Genomic DNA, 11,167 nt, shown 5'->3' with positions numbered 1-11,167 from the left:
ATTGGAGTGGTGGGAGCATGTGTGTGTCGAAAGGATGGGGTAATCGGGTGTGGGTATAGAGAGAGGGCAATGGCGCCATCTGAGTGTGGAGGTAGAGATGAAGCATATGGGTGTGGCTCTGAGGGGTGGAGCATCTTGGTGTAGGTATGGAGGGACGGATGTTGGTGTCTTTGTGTGGGTTCGGATGGAGGGATGGTGGCATGTAGGTCAGGAGGGAGGTGGCATTTGAATCTGGAACGTGTTTGGAAGGAGAAATGGGGCATTTGAGTGTGAATGGTTTCTGCTTGTGGGTGGGGGCATAAAGGATCATTAACAGCGGAGCAGTGGGAGCGAGAGCCGTGGGCCCGATCTCGGTTGCATCCCAGACGTGCACACCCACAGCTTGGGGCACCTCTCGCAGAGCGGTCCGGTGCGCGTGGTCAACCCACGCGCACCGGACCGCTCCTCACTGAGCTCGCATCTGCGCTGGCCGGGGGGCGCACACTCCTCTCTCTGACCTGCCAGCGGCTGGGCATTGGTGGGCACACCCCGGTCACCAGGGAAGCCCTGACTGGGGGCAGCCGGGAGCCGAGGGAAACCTGACTGCTCTCGAGGGGTGCCTCCCCAGGCAGACAGGCACCCGGGCAAGCCAGGCATGAGCCATGGTGCAGCTGGCTCACTTGACGGTGGGCGCCAAGGTTCCAGCCGCCCACATTTGTGTGTGAGCAATGGCCAGGCCCGCTGGCACAGTGGGTGACCTTCCCTCTTGCCCAGGTACCTGGAGCTGGGTCCTATGCGGCCGGGCTGGGGTTTGAAGACTAGTGGTCCCACCCGACCCCCTGTCTGTGCTGTCTCTGGCCTGTCCATCTCCCAGCCCCCCCTCCCAAAAGGGAAGCGGAAGGGGTCGGGGAAGGATGAGTGGATCGGGCCGTGTGGGCAGGTGGCGGAGCGGCCTACCTCCATCCCCCTGGGAAGCGCTGTGCTGCTGCAGCTGGCGGTCAGGCTGAGCACCTGGATTATTATTTTTTATTTTTTTTAAACCACAATGGTTTCGGCCGAGCTAGACAGGGAGCTGGGCTGTCCTGCCACAGCCAGCGCTGCCTCCCCCAACCTCTCCTGCACCGGCAGGGTCAGGCCGACGTCTAGGACAAAAAAAGTTGCCTGTGGCTCTTGGCGGTGGATCACTCGACTCGTGCATCGATGAAGAACGCAGCTAGCTGCGAGAATTAGTGTGAATTGCAGGACACATTGATCAACACTTCGAACGCACCATGTGGCCCTGTTTTTTTCCCGGGACTACGCCTGTCTGAGGGTCGCTTGTACATCAATCACCCCGGGGTTCACTCCCAGGGGCGTGGCTGGGGCTGTCGCAGGGACCACATTCCATTTATCCCCCTAAGGTCAGACCCCGATCAGCACCGTCGCTGGATCCTTGGATCTGGCGCGCAAGCTCATTGCTGACGCGTCCTGGTTTCCCCACCTCATGCTGGTTTCGGGAGGGCCGGGTGGCCGACGCGCCCCGGATGTGGTGGCGGCGGCAGCAGGCTTTAAAAAAGCCTGGCGCACCTTCACCCTACCCCGGGGCACCTGGCCGTGCTGTGTGTGGCTGTCTTTGGTGTCCCACGGCTGCCGGCGCAGGATGACCATGGAACACGGACCTCGTGACCATGTGGGCTTTGGTCAAAGATTGGGACAGAATACACTCGCCTGCGCAAAGGGCTGGGGCAACCCCCCATACCGGCCCGAGGCCAGCTGCCCTGAGCTTTGTGCTCCCCGACCACGGCCTCAGATCAGACATGGTGACCTGCTGAATTTAAGCATATTACTAAGCAGAGGAAAAGGAACTAACCAAGATTCCCTCAGTAACGGCCAGTGAAAAGGGAAGAGCCCAGCGCCGAATCCCCATTCAGCAGCAGGCGTGGGAAATGTGGCGTACAGAAGACCGACTCCCTGGCATCACTCAGGGGGCTCAAGTCCTTCTGATCGAGTCTCCCCACGCGGATGGTGTTAGGCCGATAGCGGCCTCTTGCACACCGGGATCAGGTCTTCTTGGAGTCAGGTTACTTGGGATTGCAGCCCAAAGCGTGTGGTAAACTCTGTCTAAGGCTAAATACGGGCGCGAGACTGGTGACCAACAAGTACCGTAAGGGAAAGTTGAAGAGAGTTCAAGAGGGTGTGAAACGGTTGAGCGGTAAACTGGTGGGGTCTGTGCAGTCCACCCACAGGATTCAACATGGCAGGCAGGTTGGTCACCTGGAACGGTGGAGGCCCTTGCGGGTCTGCGGCCCGGGCACATGCAGCCCCAGCAGGGTGCATTTGGGAAGGCCCCAGGGGGCAGGTGGCTCTCTGCTCCAGCAGAGAGTGTTACAGCCCCCTGACAGCAGTTTTGCTGTGTCCACGGGGCTGAGGGAGATAGACCACCACCGGGCCCTTATCCGGAACCTGTCCTGGCCCCTCTTGGGGGTTGCTAGAGTGGCCACGGGAGACGGGGCTCCCGATGTGACTGTGGTGGACTGCCCTCAATACACCCCAACCACGTCGTGCTGCCGGGCGGGGAGGCCCACAAAGGGCGCCAGGGGTCGGTTAACCACCCGACCTGTCTGGAAACACTGACTAAGAATATAATGCCTGCCCGAGTCAGAGGGATGAATGAAACCCTGTAATGTAATGATGTTGAGGGCCGGGGCCCGGCAATTGCAGTGGCATCCTGTCGCGGGGGCTCTCCACCGACCCGTCTCCCCCGCTCTGTCAGAGATGATGCATGAGCGTGTGCGATAGGACCCGAAAGATGGTGAGCTCGGCCTGGTGGAGGTCCGTAGCGGTCCTGATGTGTAAATCGGTCATCCGACCTGGGTATAGGGGCAAAAGACTAATCGAATGATATAGTAGCTGGTTCTCTCCGAAGTTTCACTCAAGATAGCTGGCGCACGGAAACCCCAGTTTTATCTAGCAAAGCAAATGATTAGAGGTCTTGGGGCCAAAATTATCTCAACCTGCTCTCAAGCTTTAAATGGGTATGAAGCCCGGCTTGCTGGCGTGGAGCCGGGTATTGTATGAAAGTGCTCAGTGGGCAACTTTTGGTAAGCAGAACAGGCGCTGCGGGATGAACCGCACACGGGGTTAAGGCACATGATGCAGATGCTCATCAGTCCCCAGAAACGGTGTTGGTTGATATAGACAGCAGGATGGTGGCCATGGTAGTCGGAATCCGCTAAGGAGTGTGTAACAACTCACCTGTCGAATCAACTAGCCCTGAAAATGGATGGCCCTGGAGCATCAGGCCCATACCAGGCCGGCGTTGAGAGCCGCGGGGGCTAAGTCAGGCGAGTAGGAGGGCTGCTGCAGTACGCACAGAAGCCCGGGCGAGGGCCCGAGTGGAGCCGCCGCAGTTGTAGATCTTGGTTGTAGTAGCAAATATTAAAACGAGAACTTTGAAGAATAAAGTGGAGAAGGGTTCCATGTGAACAGAAGTTGAACATGGGTCAGTCAGTCCTAAAGGATGGGCGAGGGCCGTTCGGAAGGGATGGGCTATGGCCTCCATTGCCCTCAGCCGATCGACAGGAAGTCTGGTTCAGATCCCCAAATCCAGAGTGGCAGGGACGGGCGCCCTTGCGGCGTCCAGTGCGGCAATGCAAATGATCCCAGAGAAGCCGGCGGGAGCCGCACAGAGTTTTTTTTTTTTTTTGGGAAAAAACAATTTTTATTTTATATAACACACAATTCTTGGGACTTCCATCATCAGATTCAGCGTCAGAGTGTTACAATCAGCATTGTCCAGTCTCATGAAACTCCCTCCCCCCTAACTTGAGCCAATATGTCCATGTCATCATCCTGTGATTTTTCAGGCGGGTTTATCGTCGTCTCTTTATCCGTTTTATCATCGCTCTGATCAGACTGGGGGGGTCACTCATGGTAGCCACCAGCTGCCTCCATTCAATTAGGGGTCCTACCTCCTCCTCCCCTCCCCTACAAACCGTGTACCACCAAATAGCCGTTTCTGCCTCTGCCCATTTTAAGAGGTCAGCCCACCACAACTCCATCCCCGGCCTCTGGGCTGCCTTCCAGCACATTGCCATCCTTCGTTTGGCCTGGACATATGCTAGATCTTTCATTTTGCTTATGTGCTTTAAGTTACGTGGCCTAGGGAATCCCCCCAGCATGCATGCCCAGGCCGACTCCACCTCCAGTGTAATACTGGTTCCTGCTAAGCGTGCCTTTACTTCTTGCCAAAACCGCCCCACCTCAGCGCAGGCCCAAAACATGTGGAGTAGCCCAGCCTCCTCCATCCCACACCTAGGGCATTTCTGAGTCGTATGGCCACCAAACCTAGCGATCTTACTGGGGGTGAGCTATGCTCTATGTGTGACATATAGTTGGATCTGCTGGAGCCTTGCGTTCCGGGACACTTTTTTATGATATCTTTGGGCTCTTTTCCAGAGCCCATCCGACATGGGCTCTCCCACCTCATCCTCCCAAAGTTGTCTGTTGGGTCAAGTCCTTCCCCACCTTGGACCCCAACAGCTCGTATATGCGGGAAATCTCATGCCCACCCTCTGAAATATCATATATAGCCTCCATGGTGGCATCCGGTTGTCCGGTGAGCACCTCTGTTGGCCACTTCACTCGTACTCTCTTGACAATTCTGGTGTAAGTTATGTACTGCCCTTTATGCACCCCAGTATCTTCGATCAGGTTCGGGAACTCTAATGCCTCCCCTTCCAGCCATATGTCTCCCAGGGTGGCCAGGCCCACTGGTTCCCAGTACTTGCGGACCCCTTGTATCAGCTGGGGATCCTCTCCACATAGTGCTGCAAGCGGCACCTGCATAGAGTACGGAACCAGGTGTCCCGCAATCTGCCACGTTCTGTGCCATATCTCCCATCCCAGTACCAGCAGCCCCGCCATCCCCCGGACCCTCGACTTGGACAGCCACACCACTTGTTTGTGAAAGAAGGGGAGCAGTTCCATGCACAGCAGCCTGGTTTCTGCCGTCTCCTCGCCAGACAGCCATCTTGCTACATACTGCAGCTGCCCTGCCAGATAGTATAGCTCAAAATTTGGCAGGTTGATCCCTCCCCTATCACACGAGTTCTGTAGTTTCCAGAGGACCACCCTGTTCCTGGAGTTGCCCCAGATGAAGCTCCTACACAGGCTATGGAGGCTAGCGAAAAAGCGCCTCGGGATCCCATGCGGGATGTAAACAAAGAAATGCAGCAGTCTGGACAAAACTACCATTTTTAGCAGAGCAGCCCTCCCCACCATAGCCAGGGGTAACCTGGACCAGAATCCCATGCTGTTCTTAATTCCTTCTACTGCTTTAACCGTGTTGCGTGCATGTTCTTCTGCCATATGGTATATGTCAATTCCGAGATATCGGAACGACTTTGTGTGCCAGGGTAATCGGCAACACTGGCAGACTCCTGGGCAAGACAAGCTTGTTTCTCCCCAGAGGGAACACGCTAGACTTTTTGGGGTTAACCGCTATGCCAGAGAGAACTGCAAATTGCTCCATCATGTCTAGAATATATTGCATGTTCTCTTCTGGGTAGCGTAAATATAACAGTATGTCGTCGCATATAAAGAAACAAGGTGCATGCCATCCGCAGTGCGAATACCTATCTCCTCGTATTGCTGTCTCAGGCAGGTGGCCAATGGCTCCAGTGCCCATATGTATAACATGGGCAGCCCTGTCTAGTGCCTCTGCTTAGTTACCATTTGTCCGAAATGATAGCACCCGTTTTGATCCTGGCGATCGGGGAGCTGTATAACATTGTCACCCACCTGAGGTACCCCAGTCCCATTCCATAGCCCTTAAAGGTCGCAATCAACTAGGGCCTTTTCACTGGCTTGAAGGCCTTGACCGCGTCTAGTGAAACTATTGCCAGTTCACCTGGGTCATTTTTTGTCTGGTCAAGGATGTGATGCAGTCTTCTGAGATTATCAGTTATGTTCCTGACATAGCCCGTTTGGTCGGCGTGTATCAGTTTACCAATGACAGCCTTAAGCCTATTTGCCAGTACAGCAGTGAGGATTTTACTAACCTGATTGAGCATCGATAAGGGCCTGTACGACCCACAATCAGTGATAGGCTTGCCCGGCTTCAGAAGCGGGATAATCACCGTCTCTCGCAGGGTCTCTGGTAGCCTGCCTTGCTCATACGACTGGATAAGCATGGCCAGCAGCGGGGGAAGCAACTCTTGTTCATAGGTTTTATAAAATTCACTTGGAAGCCCATCGGACCCGGGGGCCTTACAGGTGGGCAAGTAGCGAACCACTAGTTCGAGTTCTTCCATCGTAATAGGGGCATCTACGTCTGCGCGTTCTGCCTCATCTAAGGTGGGTAGGCCCATGTCCTGCAATCTTACCCGAATTTCGTGGTCTCTAGGGCCACCTGGGTCCTCATAAATATGTTTATAGAATCTCAGGAACTCCTCATTCACCCCCTCCTGGGTATTCTGAGTCCACCCTCCCTTGCCTTTAATTTCCCTGATCACCGTTCGCGGCGTCTCACTCTTGTATAGCCAGGCCAGCAACCTGCCCGGCTTATCTCCCCCTGCGTGCTGTCTCTCCACGTATTTCTTATAGCTTAGTTTACATAACCTGTCCCAGCAGTCCCCACTGGCCTGTTGTAATTGCCTTATCCTGTCTCTGTCCTCATCAGCGGTGCCTTCCGTATGCATCCTGCCCTCCAACGCCTCCTCAATTCCCTTCCACTCTGCTCTATGCCCCCCTGGAACCCCCTAGACTTCGAAATGGCAACCCCCCGCAAAATCACTTTAAACGCCTCCCAAACAGTTCCCATAGAGCTTACACTACCAGTATTTATCTCGAAGTACTCAGTGATCGCCTCTCTTAAATCCTCCCTGAATCCCGGGTCCTGGAGAGCCTCGGCTCTGAGTTTCCAAGTGGGAATCCGTGCCCTGGGATGTTGATGCTGCCACTCCAGGACCAGGGGGGAGTGGTCCAAAAGCACCCTAGCTTTGTATTCCGCACCTTCCATCTCCTGCCAACTCTGTGGAGGCGAACACATAGTCTAATCTTGTGTGAAGGGCGTGTGGTGCCGTATAGTGCGAGTATTGTCTATCCACTGGATGCAACTGCCTCCAGACATCCACTAGATCGAAGTCCCTCGGGAGGGCCTGCAGCACCTTTGCTGCTGGGGTTGGTTTGTCTATCTTACTATCCGATCTGTCAACATTAGGGTTAAGTACACAGTTAAAATCACCTCCCCAAATAATCCCACCACCCAGCAGAGGGCCGACTCTACCGTACAGGGTCCTAAAGTAAGCCGCTGTGTCCTGGTTAGGGGCATATAAATTTACAATACACACTTCTCGGTTTTCCAATATACCCTTCACAAAGGCCAATCTGCCATCTGGGTCACCCGTGACCTGAAGCAGCTGAAATGGCACCTGCGGCGCCACCCAGGTGATAACTCCTCTAGCGTAGGCCGAGTATGTGGATCCCACCAGGCACCCCCTCCACTTCTTCTTAACCACCTCCAATTTCTCCCTGGTGAGGTGGGTCTCTTGCAATAATCCTATGTCGGTCCTCATCCTTTTCAGATACATCATCACCTTGTTATGTTTCAGATAGCTGTTGAGGCCCCTGACATTCCAGGTAACCACTGTAAGGCACCCTGGCGCCATCACCATGATATCCCGCCTCTCAAGGGTCACATTTTGGCTCAATACCCTTTCCCTCCCATCAAACTTCCCTCCAACCCCCTTCCCAACTCCCCATCCCCCAACTTCAAACCACTGCACACCCCTCTCACCCTCCCACCTCCCCCCCTTCGTCTATCCCAACCCCAACAAGTGCCCAGCTCCATCCCTGGATCTCGGGCCCCCCTGCGTTTGGTTCTGCCCTAAAAGGCCCCAGCCCAGAACCCAGCAGGGTGTCACCGAACTACCAGTGACCTAACTAAACTATTCGCTATGGGGGTGTGAGGTCATGCTCCATATAGCTCCTATATCTATATCAAGGTTTCCAGTGCCACTATCTCATATTTATAATTGTAGCTCTGAACACACTCCTCTGCCTGTATATGCAAAGCTATATTCAAGTCCCATTGTCATGAGCTGCAGCACCTAGGGCGCTTTTCCGACGCATATTACTTATCTCCACCTTCTGCTCCCTGGATGTCCGGTTCCTGGGGACAGCTCTGCGCATCTAACCATCCCATGGCGTCCTCTGGGGTGTCAAAAAACAAGGTTCTGCTCTTGTAGAAAACCTTCAGTTTAGCTGGAAAAAGCAGCATGTACCTATGGCCTGCATCCCGCAATCTTCTTTTCACGGACCCAAAGTTCATGCGGCTGCGCTGTACTTGCAAGGTATAATCCGGGTATGCCATTATGTTCGCAGCACCTCTTTGTATCGTGCCGCCCTTCCGAAAGGGTTCAAGGATTTTTTTCCCGGTCCCGGTAGTTTAGGATCTTCGCTATCACCGGCCTGGGGGGGGGGGGTAGGGTTCCCCAGCGGTGGCTTCCTCATCAGGGCCCTGTGTGCCCTCTCTACAGCGAACCCCTAGGACAGAGCTCCCCCGGTTATCTCCTGTAATAGCATAGACTCGATGTATTCGTAGGGTTAGTTCCCTCAGCTCCTTCCGACAATGGGAATATTGTTCCTTCGGGCGCGTCCCTCCGCCTCTTCCGACCTGCTCTCCAGATTGCCCACACGTTGTACCAAGGCGTGAAGTTCAGATTTATGGGCAGCACAGGCTGCTGTGTTTGGGGCCACCTCTTTTTCCAGGTCCTCTGTGCGCTCAGCCAACAATTGTACGTCTTGCCGGAGAAGATTTACGTCCTCCTGCACCGCTCCAACTTTGAGCTCAAGTACAGCTTTCAATTCACTGATTCCCTGGCCCAGTTTGGTCTCCAAGGCCACTTTCAGGTCCGCAATCGCCACAAGTACCTCCTGGTTGCCCATAATGTCTGGGCCCCCAGCGGGGGTCCTGTCTTTTTTCCTGGCCCCTTCTGCACCTGGTGGTGTTTTGGCAAAATCGTCCAGTGTGGGCTGCTTGCCTTTCTGTCTGATGGGTTTGTTGGACATCTTGTTGCATCAGGGTAAAGTGAGTCGGCCCAAAAACGTGCTGTCCTCTTTTAGAACGTACTAAGTTGCCCAAAATGTCTAGGCCCGGCCTGATCGTTTCAGGGGTGTCCTCCAGCGACCTCCCCTATTTCTAGAATGGATTGTGTCCTCCCATGTACCCATGTGGGTTCATTCAGCCTTCACAGGACTAAGGACCCTGCCCCAGTCGATCTAGCTCCCCGGGCTGTCTGCCTGGCGCTGGTGTGGCTCTGCGGGCTCCGGTGGCCACTCTTGCTGGTCCCCACTTTCATGCGGCAACCCCGTACACCTTCATCTGCAGTTACCTCTTGCAGCCACCTCGGGCACGTTGTCTACGTCTCTTTGTTCCCACTTCAGACGGCTGCAAGTCTCTGTGTTTCTGTCTAAGCCTGTCTGTGCCGCTCGGGTGGCTGGATCAGCATTCGTAAATCAATCATAGGCATGTCTTGTTCCTCGTTGTGCTATTGTGTTTACTAGCCTCCACAGGATGGTTTAGTGGAGTTTGTTGCAGGTTGGGTTGCCGATGTGTGCCTGCGCCTCTTCGTCTCACGGTGCGGCGCTGGGTTTATTGTGTCATGGGCATTTCATCTTATCAGCTGTCTGTGAGCAGCAACGGTGCTCTTTTTTCTCCTCCCATCACCTCGTTAAAGGAGACGGACGCTCCCAGCATTGCCTCCCTCTGATCGATCCGCTTGGTGCACAGCGTACCGGGCAGCTCCCTGCGTCTATATACACGCGCGCATTGGCGCCATTTTGAATGCGCTATCCAAGCTCCGCATCGCAGCCCATTCAAAGAATTGCTTGGCAACGTGATAGTTAGTTCAATATAAGTCAGTAGTGCTCTGGTCGCCACCGGTTCATTCTAGTTACTGGTTCCACATTCCACCATGCAATAGTTCCATGTTTGCAGGGTCAGCGCTCTGCATGACCCTGCCCTGTGCTGCAATTGCAAGATCAACTCCCTTGTCCCCGGTGGATGCGTGAACTTATACACGTTGCAAAGGGTAATATGATTAAGCTGGCATCTGTTTTGCTAGGAGCTGCTATCACATCTAATCAGGGTCCCCCTGTGTGCCTCCGTCAGGTCTCAGGCAACCCTTAGGCTGTGCTCGGCTTTATTATCAGTGAAACTTGATTGCTTCCGTTTCAGGGTCTTCCTGTGTGGCACTCTGTATACTAAGCTGGCCCTGTACATCGGTGTTATTGCGTTACCTTCGGTCCGGATGGCCGCAACACGGAGCCTGCAGCCGTGGACACCATGCGCGACCCGAAAAGCTGCCCTGTCATAGGCCTGTCTAATGACCAAGTCTCCACTGCGGCTGCAAGCGAAACCGCCCATAATGCTTGGACGGCTCACATGCCGTCACTTCGCTACAGCTGCTTTTGGGCACGCCGGTGCCTCGTATGTGTTGCGCATACACTGCCGAGTATTGCAGTGTATATTGTACTGTCACTTATTCATGGGTGAGCAGCCTTGTAGTCTATCACGCATACACGCGGACTGCTTGGGGTTCCAGTCCCGTTTCGTCGCGCACCGGGCATGCGCTTTTCAATCACGGCACTGTTCGTTTGCCGTTTTACTCCGAAGTCGGGCTTCTCCCCCGGGTCCCGCGCTGTGGCCACAGGGGGTCTTCACAGCTCCGCTCTACTCGCGGCCCCTTCTGGCAGACCCGATCTGAGCGCAGCTCTCTCTCCTACAACGGGCTGCTCGCGAGTCAGCTGTCCTCCACATCTCTTTGTTGTTGGCGGATCGCCATTTTAGATTCCTCACAAGCGCACCGCCACAAAATTCTTCCGGCTGATTTCGCTCGCATCACAGCGCTGATCCTCACCATCTCCAGCTCCAGTTGGGCAGTGTTAGTTCATGAACTCGGGCAAACGATGTATTCAGACCAGGATGGTTTCAATGTGTCACATTTTCTCGGATCATCAGGAGCCTCCTTGGAAACACGTCCTCCTACATGGCTCTGTAGCCACGCCCCCAGCCGCACAGAGAGTTCTTTTCTTTGTGAGGGGCAGGGCACCCTGGAATGGGTTTGCCCCGAGAAAGGGGCCCGAGCTTTGCAAAGCGTCGCTGTTCCGGCGGCGTCCGGTGAGCTCCCGCTGGTCCTTAAAAATC

General features: G+C 54.7%; 1 non-coding gene across 1 annotated transcript; it reads left to right on the top strand.

The window, feature by feature from the left end:
- Positions 1-1,144: 1,144 nt before the first annotated feature.
- On the top strand, positions 1,145-1,295 carry LOC138474871 (5.8S ribosomal RNA). Its single transcript, XR_011269100.1, has one exon. It is a non-coding gene; the product is annotated as a 5.8S ribosomal RNA (ribosomal RNA).
- The last annotated feature ends 9,872 nt before the right edge of the window (positions 1,296-11,167 follow it).

Source organism: Ambystoma mexicanum, chromosome 8, assembly GCF_040938575.1.
Source record: "Ambystoma mexicanum isolate Mex_15411 chromosome 8, UKY_AmexF1_1, whole genome shotgun sequence".
NCBI classification, from domain to species: Eukaryota; Metazoa; Chordata; class Amphibia; order Caudata; family Ambystomatidae; genus Ambystoma; species Ambystoma mexicanum.
The sequence above is the reverse complement of the archived record's forward strand: the minus strand, read 5'-3'. Positions and strand labels throughout refer to the sequence as shown.